The sequence below is a fragment of the Alligator mississippiensis genome, chromosome 4 (assembly GCF_030867095.1).
Source record: "Alligator mississippiensis isolate rAllMis1 chromosome 4, rAllMis1, whole genome shotgun sequence".
In the NCBI taxonomy this organism is placed as follows: domain Eukaryota; kingdom Metazoa; phylum Chordata; order Crocodylia; family Alligatoridae; genus Alligator; species Alligator mississippiensis.
In genome coordinates this window covers 32,229,571-32,241,957 of record NC_081827.1, presented here as the reverse complement: position 1 = coordinate 32,241,957, position 12,387 = coordinate 32,229,571, and positions in this window count along the sequence as shown.

Genomic DNA, 12,387 nt, shown 5'->3' with positions numbered 1-12,387 from the left:
CACCATCTACTGTAAAGCTGGCAAGTCAGTCAGCAACACTGAAGTCCTTGAATTCAGAAAAGCCAACTTTGACAACCTCAGGAGGCTTGTCAGTGAGACCCTAAGGGACCATGACCCCAGGGGGAGGAGAGTCCAGGAAGAGTGGTTTCTTCTCAAGGCAGCGATCCTCAATGCACAAGCTAATTCTATTCCATCTTGGAGGAAAGGCAGCAAGAGGGCACAGCAGCCCCCCCACCCCCCGGCTCTCCAGGGATCTAGCAGACCTCCTGAGGCTAAAAAGAAACACCTACAAATGATGGAGGATGGGATTCACCTCCAAGGAGGAATATTCTGCACTGATTGGTCTGGTCCTGCAGGGAGAAAACCAGGAAAGCCAAGGGTGCAACTGAACTCCAAGTAGCTTTGAGCATCAAGGACAATAAAAAATCCTTTTTTCAGATATGTGGGGAGCCGGAGGAAAAACAAAGGCAACATTGGACCCCTGCTAAACCAGATGGGACAACTGACAACTGATGCCCAGGAAAAAGCCAACCTATTAAATGGGTACTTTACATTGGTCTTGCATCAGTCTCATGGGATGCCCATGCCCGCTAGAGGACAGGGAGGTCCGGGTGAGGGAGATCCCCTGCCCTCCATCAATGCTGACCTCGTAAAGGAGCACCTTGAGCAGCTGGATAATTTCAAGTCAGCTGGCCCTGACAATCTACATCCCAAGGTACTCAAGGAGCTGGCGGGCATCATAGCCCAGCCCCTGGCACAGATCTTTGAGAACTCCTGGTGCTCTGCTGTAGTGCCCGAAGACTGGAAGAAGGCCAATGTGGTGCCTATCTTCAAGAAAGGGAGGAAAGTGGATCCAGCAAATGATAGGCCCATCAGCCTGACTTCTATCCCAGGAAAGATCTTAGAAAAGTTTATTAAAGAGAACATCCTTAATGGACTGGCCGATGCCAACATCCTGAGGGATAGCCAGCATGGGTTTGTAGCAGGTAGCCCTTGCTTGATCAATCTCATTTCCTTTTATGACCAGGTAACCTATCACCTGGACAACGGAGAAGAGATTGATGTCTTATATCTTGACTTCAAAAAAGCCTTCAATCTGGTCTCCCATGATCACCTCATGGCAAAACTGGCCACTTGTGGCCTTGAGTCCACCACGATCCACTATCTGGGAAATTGGCTCTGTGGTCAGACCCAGAGGGTGGTAATTGACAGAAGGTAATCATCATGGTGTCCTGTGATCCATGGGGTCCCCCAAGGCTCTGTCCTTGGACCCATATTGTTCAACATCTTCATTAATGATGTGGACATTGAAGTCAGAAGCGGACTGTCCAAGTTTGCCAATGACACCAAACTACAGGCTCAGCAAATGGGCGGACGAGAACCTTATGGTGTTTAACACTGAAAAATACAAGGTTCACCACCTTGGGAGGAAAAACCTGCAGCATCCTTATAGGCTTGGCAGTGCTATGCTGACTAGTACTATGAAAGAAAGAGACTTAGGGTCATCATTGACCACAAGATGAACATGAGCCTGCAATGCAATGCTGCGGCTAGTAAAGCAACCAAAGTGCTGGCTTGCATCCATAGATGCTTCTCAAACAAATCCTGGGACATAATTCTCCCCTTGTACTCGGCCTTGGTGAGGCCACAGCTGGAGTACTGCATTCAGTTTTGGGCCCCACAATTAAAAAAGAATGTGGAGAAGCTTGAGAGAGTCCAGAGAAGAGCTGCACACATGATCAGAGGTCAGGAAAACAGACCTTATGATGACAGGCTGAGATCTATGAGGCTCTTTATTCTGGAAAAGCTCAGGCTCAGGGGTGATCTGATGGCCACCTATAAGTTTATCAGGGGTGACCACCAGTATCTGGAGGAACGTTTGTTCACCAGAGCACCTCAAGGGATGATGAGGTTGAACGGTTATAAACTACTGCAAGACCATTTCTGGCTGGACATAAGGAGGAATTTCTTTACTGTCTGAGCCCCCAAGGTCTGGAATAGCCTGCCTTCGGAGGTGGTTCAAGCACCTACATTGAACACCTTCAAGACTAAATTGGATGCTTATCTTCCTAGGATCCTATGACCCCAGCTGACTTCCTGCCCTTCAGTCGGGGGGCTGGACTTGATGATCTTCTGAGGTCCCTTCCAACCCTAGTAGTTTCATAGTAGCTAGGGTCAGGAGGGACCTGAACAAATCATCTAGTCTGGCCCCCTGCCACAGGCAGGAATGAATGCTGGGTTCACAAGACCCCAGACAGGTGATCAACCAACCTCCTCTTGAATTTGCCCAAGGTAGGGGCGAGGACCACTGCCCTAGGAAGTTGGTTCCAGATTTTGGCCACCCTAACTGTAAAATATTGCCTTCTGATCTCTAACCTAAACTTATTCTCCATCAGCTTATTACCATTGTTCCTTGTCACCCCAGGTGGTGCTGGGGAGAAAAGGGCTCTGCATATTTGCTGTTGATCTTCCCTGATGAGCTTGTAGGCAGCCACCAGGTCCCCCCTCATCCTCCTCTTGCTGAGGCTGAACAGGTTCAGGTCCTTTCGTCTCTCCTTGTAGGGCCTGTCCTGTTGCCCTCTCACCAAGTTGGTGGCCCTCCACTGAACCCTCTCCAGGCTGGCCACATCCCTTTTGAAGTGCGGCACCCAGTACTAGATGCAGTACTCCAACTGCGGCCTGACCAAAGTCACATAGAGGGGCACTATCACCTCTCTGGACTGGCTTGAGATGCACCTTTGGATGCATGACAAGGTATGGCTGGCCTCGCTGGCTGCAGTCTGGCATTGGAGGCTCCTGTTCATCTTGGAGTCCATAATGACTCCAAGATCCCTTTCCACCTCTGTGCTTTCAAGAATGGAAGTCCCCAGCCTGTATGTATGCTGTGGATTCCTTCTATCAAGGTGCAGCACCCTGCATTTGTCTATGTTGAACCCCATCCTATTTTCGTCTGCCCACTTTTGTAGTCTGTCTAAATCTAGTTGCACCCTTTCTCTCCCTTCAAGTGTGTCCACCTCGCCCCACATCTTAGTGTCATCAGCAAACTTGGACAGCGTACTCTCCACCCCCTTGTCCAAGTTGCTGATGAAGATGTTAAACAGTGTGGGCCTGAGGACCGAGCCCTGGGTTACCTCACTGCTCACAGTAGATGAGCTTAGACCCTGAGATGAGTACAACAAGCGTAGACCCTGAGATGGTGCAGAGGCACTTGGAGGAACTGGATGCATTTAAGTCGGCAGGCCCTGAAGAGCTCCATTCGAGGGTACTGAAGGCACTGGCTGACGTCATTGCACAGCCACTGGTGGGAATATTTGAACACTCATGGAGCATGGACCAGTTTCTGGAGGACTGGAAAAGGGCCAATGTGGTCCCCATTTTCAAGAAGGGGAGGAAGGAGGACCCAGGCAACTATAGGCCAGTCAGTCTCACCGTCATCCTAGGCAAAGTCTTTGAAAAAATTATAAAGGTTCACATTTGCAAGAGCCCGGCAGGAAAAAAATTATGCTGAGGGGAAACCAGCACGGGTTCGTAGCAGGTGGATCATGCCTGACTAATCTAGTCTCTTTTTATGACCAGGTTACAAAACATCTGAACGCAGGAGTAGGGGTTGATGTCATTTACTTAGACTTCAGGAAGGCCTTCAATACGGTATCCCACCCCATATTGGTGAACAAGTTAAGAGGCTGTGACTTGGATGACTACACAGTCCAATGGGTGGAGAATTGGCTGAAGGGTCGTACCCAGAGAGTGGTAGTGGATGGGTCGGTATCAACCTGGAGGGGTTTGGGCAGTGGGGTCCCACAGGGCTCTGTCCTTGGACCGATACTCTTCAGTGTCTTCATCAGAAACTTGGACAAGGGAATGAAGTGTACTCTGTCCAAGTTTGCAGATGACACAAAACTGTGGGGAGAAGTGGACACACCGGAGGGCAGGGAACAACTACAGGCAGACCTGGACAGGTTGGACATGTGGGCAGAAAACAACAGAATGCAGTTCAACAAGGAGAAATGCAAAGTGCTGCACCTAGGGAGGAAAAATGTCCAGCATGCCTACTGCCTAGGAAATGACCTGCTTGGAGACACGGAAGCAGAAAGGGATCTTGGAGTCCTAGTTGACTCCAAGATGAACATGAGTTGTCAGTGTCACAAAGTCATCAGAAAAGCTAATGGCATTTTATCGTGCATCAGCAGATGCATGACGAACAGAACCAAGGAGGTGATAATTCCCCTCTATCAGGCGCTGGTCAGACCACAGTTGGAATACTGCGTGCAATTTTGGGTGCTGCACTTGAAGAGGGATGTGGAGTACCTGGAGAGGGTCCAGAGAAGGACCACTCGTATGGTTAAGGGCTTGCAGGCCAAGCCCTATGAGGAGAGACTAGGGCACCTGGACCTCTTCAGCCTCTGCAAGAGAAGGGTGAGAGGCGACCTTGTGACTGCCTATAAGTTCATCATGGGGGCACAGAACAGAATTGGTGAGGCTTTACTCACCAAGGCGCCCCTGGGGGTTACAAGAAATAATGGCCACAAGCTAGCAGAGAGCAGATTTAGACTAGACATTAGGAAGCACTTTTCACAGTTTGAGTGGCCAAAGTCTGGAATGGGCTCCCAAGCGAGGTGGTGCTCTCCCCTACCCTGGGGGTCTTCAAGAGGAGGTTATATAGGCACGTAGCTGGGGTCATCTAAACCCATCACTCTTTCCTGCCTATGCAGGGGGTCGGACTCGATGATCTATTGAGGTCCCTTCCGACCCTAACATCTATGAATCTATTAACCCATCCACCACTACTCTATGGGTGCGCCCCATCAGCCATTTTTTTTACCCATCCAACTGTGCAGGCATCAATGCTGCAGTCACTTAATTTATTGATGAGGATGGGGTGAGAGACAGTGTCAAAGGCCTTCTTAAAGTCTAGAAAGACTACGTCCACAACGACACCATCATCCAAGGATTTAGTTACTTGGTCATAAAAGGCAATCAGGTTGGTCTGGCAGGACCTGCCTTCGATGAGCCCATGCTGATTGCCCCTGAGCATGATCTCCCCTGCAGGCCCCCCACAGATGTGCTCCTTGATGATTCTCTCCAAGATCTTCCTGAGCGCCGAGGTGAGGCTTACAGGCCTATAGTTACTTGGGTCCTCCTTCCTCCCCTTCTTGAAAATTGGGTTCACATTAGCCAGTTTCCAAACCCCCAACTCCTGGCCAGATGACCACGAATGCTCGTACAGCCGGGCCAAGGGCTCCGCAATGACCCCTGCCAGCTCCCTCAACACCCTTGGGTGGAGGGCATCTGGACTTGCAGATTTAAAAATGTCTAGCCCTTCCAGTAGATCCCTAACTACATTTGCACTGACTGAAGGCTTGATAGAGCTATCCCCAAGATTGTCCCTACCTCTGCTGGTGGGATATTCTGGTCCCTGTTCAGGAAAACAGAGGAAAAGAAACTTAAAAATATCAGCTTTCATGTCTGGTGTGGCCACCTGATTACCGTTTGTGTCTTGCAGGGGCCTTACATTGCCTGGTGCCTTCTTCTTGCTCCCAATGTACTTGAAAAAGGACTTTTTGTTGTCCTTAATCCTGGACGCTAGCCTGAGTTCCATTTGGACCTTCGCCTTCCTAATAGCCCTCCTACACTCCGAGGTCGAGAAGGAGCACTCCTTCTTGGTGATAGTTCCTCTCTTCCACTGGTTATACACCCCCTTTTAGTCCTCAGGCATTCCTGTATGCCCTTGCTGAGCCAAGGGGGTTTCTGAGCACTCTTACGCACCTTGCTTCTCTCAGGCACTGTTATCCTTTGGGCCTGAAGGATCACCCCCTTAAGGTACGACCATCCCTCATGGACTCCCATCTCCTCTACCTTCTGGGCCCTTAGTGCCTCCCCCACTAGTCTCCTAAGCTCATTAAAGTTGGCCCTTCTGAAGTCAAGGGCTTTAGCCTTGGTGTGAGGTCTAGACACCCTGTGTTGGATAATGAAATCCAGCAGGTGATGATCGCTATTGCCCAGGTGGTCAAGGACCTGCAGTCCCCTCACCAGGTCATCCCCTATGGCCAGGACCAGGTTCAGGAAGGTGTTACCCCTAGTGGGGCTTTGCACTTCCTGGATAAGGTGAAGGTGCTATAATAGAGCCAGGAACCTATGCGAGCGGTCAGACCTCGTTGTCTGCTCCTCCCAGCAAATGTCTGGGTAGTTTAGGTCACCCATAACAATAACATCCCTTGACCTAACCGCCTCCATAAGCTGACTGAAGAAGTCCTGGGCTAGCTCTTCTCCCTAGTTGGGTGGTGTGTAGTAGACACTCACCGTAAGGTCCCTTTTACCATGCCCCCTTGTAGTTTTACCCATAGTGTCTCTGTTCGACCCTCCTCTAACCCGAAGCTAATCCTTGATGATGTGAGGTGCTCTTTGACATAGAGCACACCCCACCCACCTTTTCTCTCTGTCCTGTCTCTTCTATATAGGGTGTACCCCCAAATGCCCACTGCCCAGTCATAGGTAGGGTCCCACCATGTTTCTGTGAGCCCTACTAAGTCTGGATTCTTACTCACAATCAGGAGGCACAGTTCCTCCTTCTTACACCCCATACTACGAGCTTTAGTATAGAGGCACCTGAGGCCTACTGAGGGTGCACATGCCTTCCTCCCACTTCCAGGACAGTTGTGGCCCCCTGCTCCCCAGACATTGATGCTTACCTGGGCTTCCCTTCCTCTTGTCACCCTGCATGCTGGTGAAGCATTCTCTCCACTCAAAGTGGCCCCTTTCCATGATGAAGCTAGTTTAAAGCCCGCTGTATGAGATCAGCCAACCTAGAGGAAAAGATACATCTTCCCTTAGGGGAGGGGTGAAGCCCATCCCAACCCAGCATGCCCTCCTTACAAAAACATGGGTCATTGTCAAAAAACCCAAAGCCTGCCTCATGGCACCAGCTCTGAAGCCACCAGTTAACCATGTCAATGCAGGCCTCATGATGCCTACCCTGTCCACTTACCAGGAGAATGGAGGAAAATACCACCTGGGCTCCTGTCTTCTTCAGTTGGTGTCCCAAGGCTTTATAGTCCTCCATGATGTTATCTGGCTTGCTCTTGCATGCATCATTTGTACCCACATGAAGTACAACCAGTGGGTAGTAGTCAGAGGGCTTGATGATTTTAGGGACGGAATCTGTGATGTTGCAAATCCTCGCTCCAGGCATGCAGTAGACCTGCCGTGACCAGGGCTCCGGACAACAGATTGGACCATAGGTTCCCCTCAGGATGGAGTCCCTGATGACCAGAACTTTCTTCTCCTTCTTCTCGGGGTATGCCTCTTCTAAGCCGGTGATGTAGGTCAAGCGGCTTCAATTCCTCTGGGGACCTGTTCTTCTGCCTCCTCCTCCAGGGGGCCAGGGCCACATACCTCTTCCTGACGGGTGTCTGGGGAGCAGGCACAGCAGTTGTATGAACTGCCCTCGCCTTGACAGGAACCTCCTGCCACCGATTTTGTTGGGCACTGTGCATGTGGGGTCTCTCTGGTGGATTCCTGTCCCTGCAGAGAATGGAAATACAGAACAATTTCATCCTCTGCCACCCGGATCCCCTGCAGCATGCCCACCTCAACCTGGAGCTCTGCCTCCTTCCCCTCTAGAGACTGAAGACACTCACAAGAGGGGCAGGTGGGGGAGTCACCAGACCTCAGTCCCACCCCTGGGGATCCCACCCAGCCACCCCCACAGCTCGGAGGGCAGGTGGTTGCCAGGCCCCCCAAGGGCTCCATATGCGTGTCAGCCTCAGAGGAGCCCTGGAAGGGTGACACCATGGGGGCAGGGCCCCTGGCAGCCCTGCGAGTCCTCACCATGGTTTGCAAGTAGTCCTTACCTCTCTCCTTGTTGGTGGAGTCTCCTCCCTCCTGAGGAAGACTCTCTTGCTGCCCTGCCTGCTTCCACCTGCACAAATGCCAGCACGCCCTTATAGAATGCACCTGTTTGCATGCTGTGTTCACTCGTGGCTCAGGACTGTGGCTCCCTGCCCGGCTCAGCAAAGAGGGATCCGGGGGCTTCCCCTCCAGATCCTCTGCAGCTGCGCCAGCTCCTGCCCCACTTACCCTCCTCTCCCTCCTACTGCACCCAACTGCCCAAATGTCTATGAAATGTATGAAATTTAAAAGCCTAGGGACCAGGTAGTAGACTATCAGGTGGAGAGTCATAGACTCACAGATTCCAAGGCCATAAGGGCCCACCATAATCTATGATGTGATAAACCTGGATTTTACCAAGGCTTTTGATATGGGCTCCCACAACATTTTCACAAGCAAACTAAGGAAGTATGGGTTGGATGAATGGACTGCAAGAAAGAAAACTGTCAGAATAATTGGGTTCAGGGGTTAGTAATCAATGACTCTATGTCTAGTTGGCAGCCAATATCAAATGGAATGATCCAAGGGTCAGTTCCAGGGTGAACATAGCCAGGGCTGTGTGACTATGTTCACACTGGCCCTTTGACCTCCCTTTGGGTCCTGGCAACAGCACAGACTAGTCAAGGGTACCTCTGATATCTTTTATTAGACCAACTGAATAGCTGGAGAAATAGATCTTAGCAAGCTTTCAGGTTTAAAAACCTTCAGCAGGCTGAGGAAGCATCTGCAGTTAGTGTATGCTCTTCCTGCATGGAAGGAATAGTAAAGAAGCCAGAGGCTGCCATACAATTTAGGAAAGAAAGACAGTCAGTGAAAATGTAAATTGAGGTGTCCGGGACTAAGGGACAGGCTGGGGGTGGGGGAGGAGGGTGTAGCAGGTAAAAGTGGAGAGGTACCTGGGGAGTCAGATGTCAAGCAGGTTATAGTGTGTCATATATCCAATGTTTATATTGAGTCCATGCATTTTTGTATCCAGGAGGTGGATGAAGTGAAGGTGGTGCAGTGGTACACGGTATGATGGGGCCATGAGTTCCATGAGTTGCCTAAGCCATGGACACTCAACTAAGGAGAAGGGCTGGCCATCAAGAACAAGCTCCCCAATGCTCTAGGTGACCTCACTCATCTTGGGAACGTGCCCCCCACTTCCTTCAACCTTTCCCCCACTCTTCCAGGGTGGCCTACCTCTGCTTTTGGGAGACAGGGGCTTTGAAGCAAGAAGGGGACTTCCCTTTTGGGCACACTCCCACTGGTGCCAGGCTGAAGAGGAGCAAGGGGAAGGGGGGTGGGGAGGTGCTTCCAGATATGCATCAGCATCCCTGTGGTGCTGAAGTGTTTCTTGTCCTTGCCCTGGCTGGTCTTGCATCAGCAGTGCAGGCAGATAGGATACTTGGGTTCATCTGCCACCCCAAAATGATCCCACACTACACTCACTACCCACTCATTTCTGGGGTGCAGGTGCGGGTGCAGATCCTGCCTGATCCCCCTCCTCAACAGGCAGAAGCACAAGAACAAGGGGTGTTGACTAGGACTGTGAAATTTTGCCAGGTGTTTCATTCCAAAGCTGTTTTGATGCATTTTGAGCTCGAAACCAAGAAATCAAAATGAAACAGAAGTCTTTGAAACAGCTTTGAAACAAAACTAGGGCATGTGAAACATTTAGAAAGTTTTGAAACATTTTGAGTTTCAAAGCTGGGCTTACTTGTCTTCAGTGCCAGTTCCAGATGGCAGCAGCAGCCTCCTTTCATCTGGTGCAGACCCAGGGGGTGCACCCCCTGGGAGGATTCTGGCACAGCCCCAAGCCCTGTTGGGGGTACAGGCCCCCAGATCTATGCACTGGATGACAACATGCTGTTGCTGCCAGCTGGGGCTAACAGCAGTACCAATCTTCCTGGTGCTTGGAACAGGCTGCACCCAGCACCAGTCCCAGTCAGCAGCAACATCCTCCTGTCATCCAGCAGGCAGATCAGGGTCCTGCCCACACACCCGGGAGGGCTGCAGTGACTTTGTCAGACTCCTTCTGGGGGTGTGACCCCCTGATCTGCCTGCCACATAACAGAAGTCTGGTTCTGCTGCCTGGGGCCATAAGCAGCACTAATCTTCCTGGTGCTGGGTGAGGCTGCTCCCAGCTCCAGTCCCAGGTGGCAGCAACCATCTCCTATCATCTAGCAGGCAGATCAGGGTCCTGCACCCTTGGGAGAAGTCTGGCACAGCCCCACAGCCCTCGCAGTGGTGTAGGCAGGCCCCTGATCTGCCTGCCAGATGACAGGAGGCTGCCACTGCCAGCAAGTGAGAGGAGTTTTGCCTGTTAACACCTTGAGGTGCAGTTTCCCAGAAACCTCTGCACCTATCCCTTTGAAACATGGCAGATTTCATGCCCTCAGAAGGGGCTACCATCCCTGCAAGTTTAATCCAGATCAGGCAAGAAACGACAAAGTTTTAGGCATTTTCATGATTCCCCATTATAGCCTATGGACGAAAGGTCGAAACAGCATTGAAACAGCAAAATAGTTTTGATGAAATTAAACAGAACTCAAAACGAAACTCTGTTCCATTGAAACAGAAGTCAAAGTGGAATGGTGCTGTTTCACACAGCCCTAGTGGTGACTCAGCTGATCTATTTGCCTCCACAACCTCAACCTCCTCTGAGGTGCTTTCCAGAGAAGGAGACCTAGCTGTAGCGGAACTTTGAGGGGTGTGGAGCATGAACTCAGATTTCCCTTCCTTCCCCAGAACTTCTCTGGCTGTGGCAGTGAGCTCCTCTAGTTCCAGTTCCAGATCCTCCTCTGGCACAGGAAGGCTGACATTGGGAATTAACATTTTAAAATTGGGGTGGAGGATACTGCCATGCTGGTACTTGTCACACTGTTGGTGCTGAGGATTATGATTATTCCTGGTGTTAGTGGAGATGGGGCATGTGCACACACTGCTCCCACCTCCTTGCAGCAGAAGCCTCATGGCTACTAGGGAAGAGGGTCCATCTAAGTTTGGGGCAGGGGGGGGATGGACTTGTAGTTCTCCCCGTATCCCTTCTAGTTCCTTTCACACCCCTGCCAGAATATCTGGCACCTGCCTTTTGCCTTTCCAGCATGCTTCATAATGTTTGCTGTGTTGGAAAGTGTGTGTATATGTAATATATCTTATATGTGTTAAATATATGTGTGGGCATGTGTAATATATCTTCTATGTGCAATATATCTTCTTCTATCTGTTTAATATATGTTTGTGTGTATGTAGTAAATCTCCTCTGTGCAATATATCTTCTATCTATAATATATTGGAAAGGTGTATCCAATCCTTTCCAAGAAGAGAGACTAACAAAAGACTGACTACTAGGAAGTCAGCCACTACAGCAAGCCAGTGCCTTTCATGTGCTGTTGCTTCCAGAAAGACAGCTGACAAAAGGCAGAGAAAGGCTTCACACAGAGCCTTATATACTATTTCTCCATCCCTCCCCCAGAGAACTGGGATTGGAAGGGATCTCAGGGACAGATTGCAGACACTGGCCAGCTACAGATATCAATATCAGAGCAGTCCCCCCCCCCCCCCCCCCCCCTCCGGCCCTCCTTCTGAGTTTCTGTTTCCCCACAAGCCCACCGCCAAAACATTCTGAAACATCTGGGACATTCTGAAATGTTTCATATGGATTCATTTCATTTCAGAGATGTTTCAAAGCTTTCCATTTTATTTTAGATTTGGTTTTTCCAGGGCTGAAACACCTCCAAAATGAAACAGCTGCTGAAATTTCACACAGCCCTAGTAGATTACCTTTTTTAAAAAAGAAGCCCTAAAAGTATTAAATAGAAAACAAATAGACAAATTAAAATCTAAGTAAATGGAAATATCAAAAAAGTAGCTATTTAAATTCTTTTAGGTTGGCATAGTTACAGAAGTATGTGCTCCTCTGGCACTTTATTTTATTCCCTGAGTGCACCCTCACATGCATCTTTCCCTTTCTCATTGTAAAATCCATCCTCCTTTCAGTCTTAGACCAGGTCATGGAATGCAGTACAACATGGATTGACTGGACATACTACAAGAGGTTCAACAAATTAGATTATTTATGGTTCTTATCGTTGGGAGCTTGTGACCAGTCATGAATAGTGCTCCAAAGAGCTTTCTCAAGAAAAAGAACTCTTGAACCTGAACAATATTTAACATAAGAGAAAAGTTTTTAAAACAAAAATCCTACATCCTATCTTACCTACACTCAAAATATTAGAATCAGGGTAGCAATGTTTAAGTCAATAGTCCTCTGCTGAGAATTGGTTGTCTGGGCTAATATCCTTCCTACCAGCATGTATAGGGCAACCAAACATCTTGGCTTAGCCAGGACAGCCCGGGATTTCGGAGGGCAATCTTGGCCAGCTGGTGTGAATGAAAAACTGTGTGTCCCAAAAATGCAGGAAATCAGGGTGCAGCCCAGTGGCATGGCACTCCAAGCTGGTAGATGGGCAGGCACTGCTGCCCACCCACCCACCTACCCTCCCCTGCCCCTGCCCC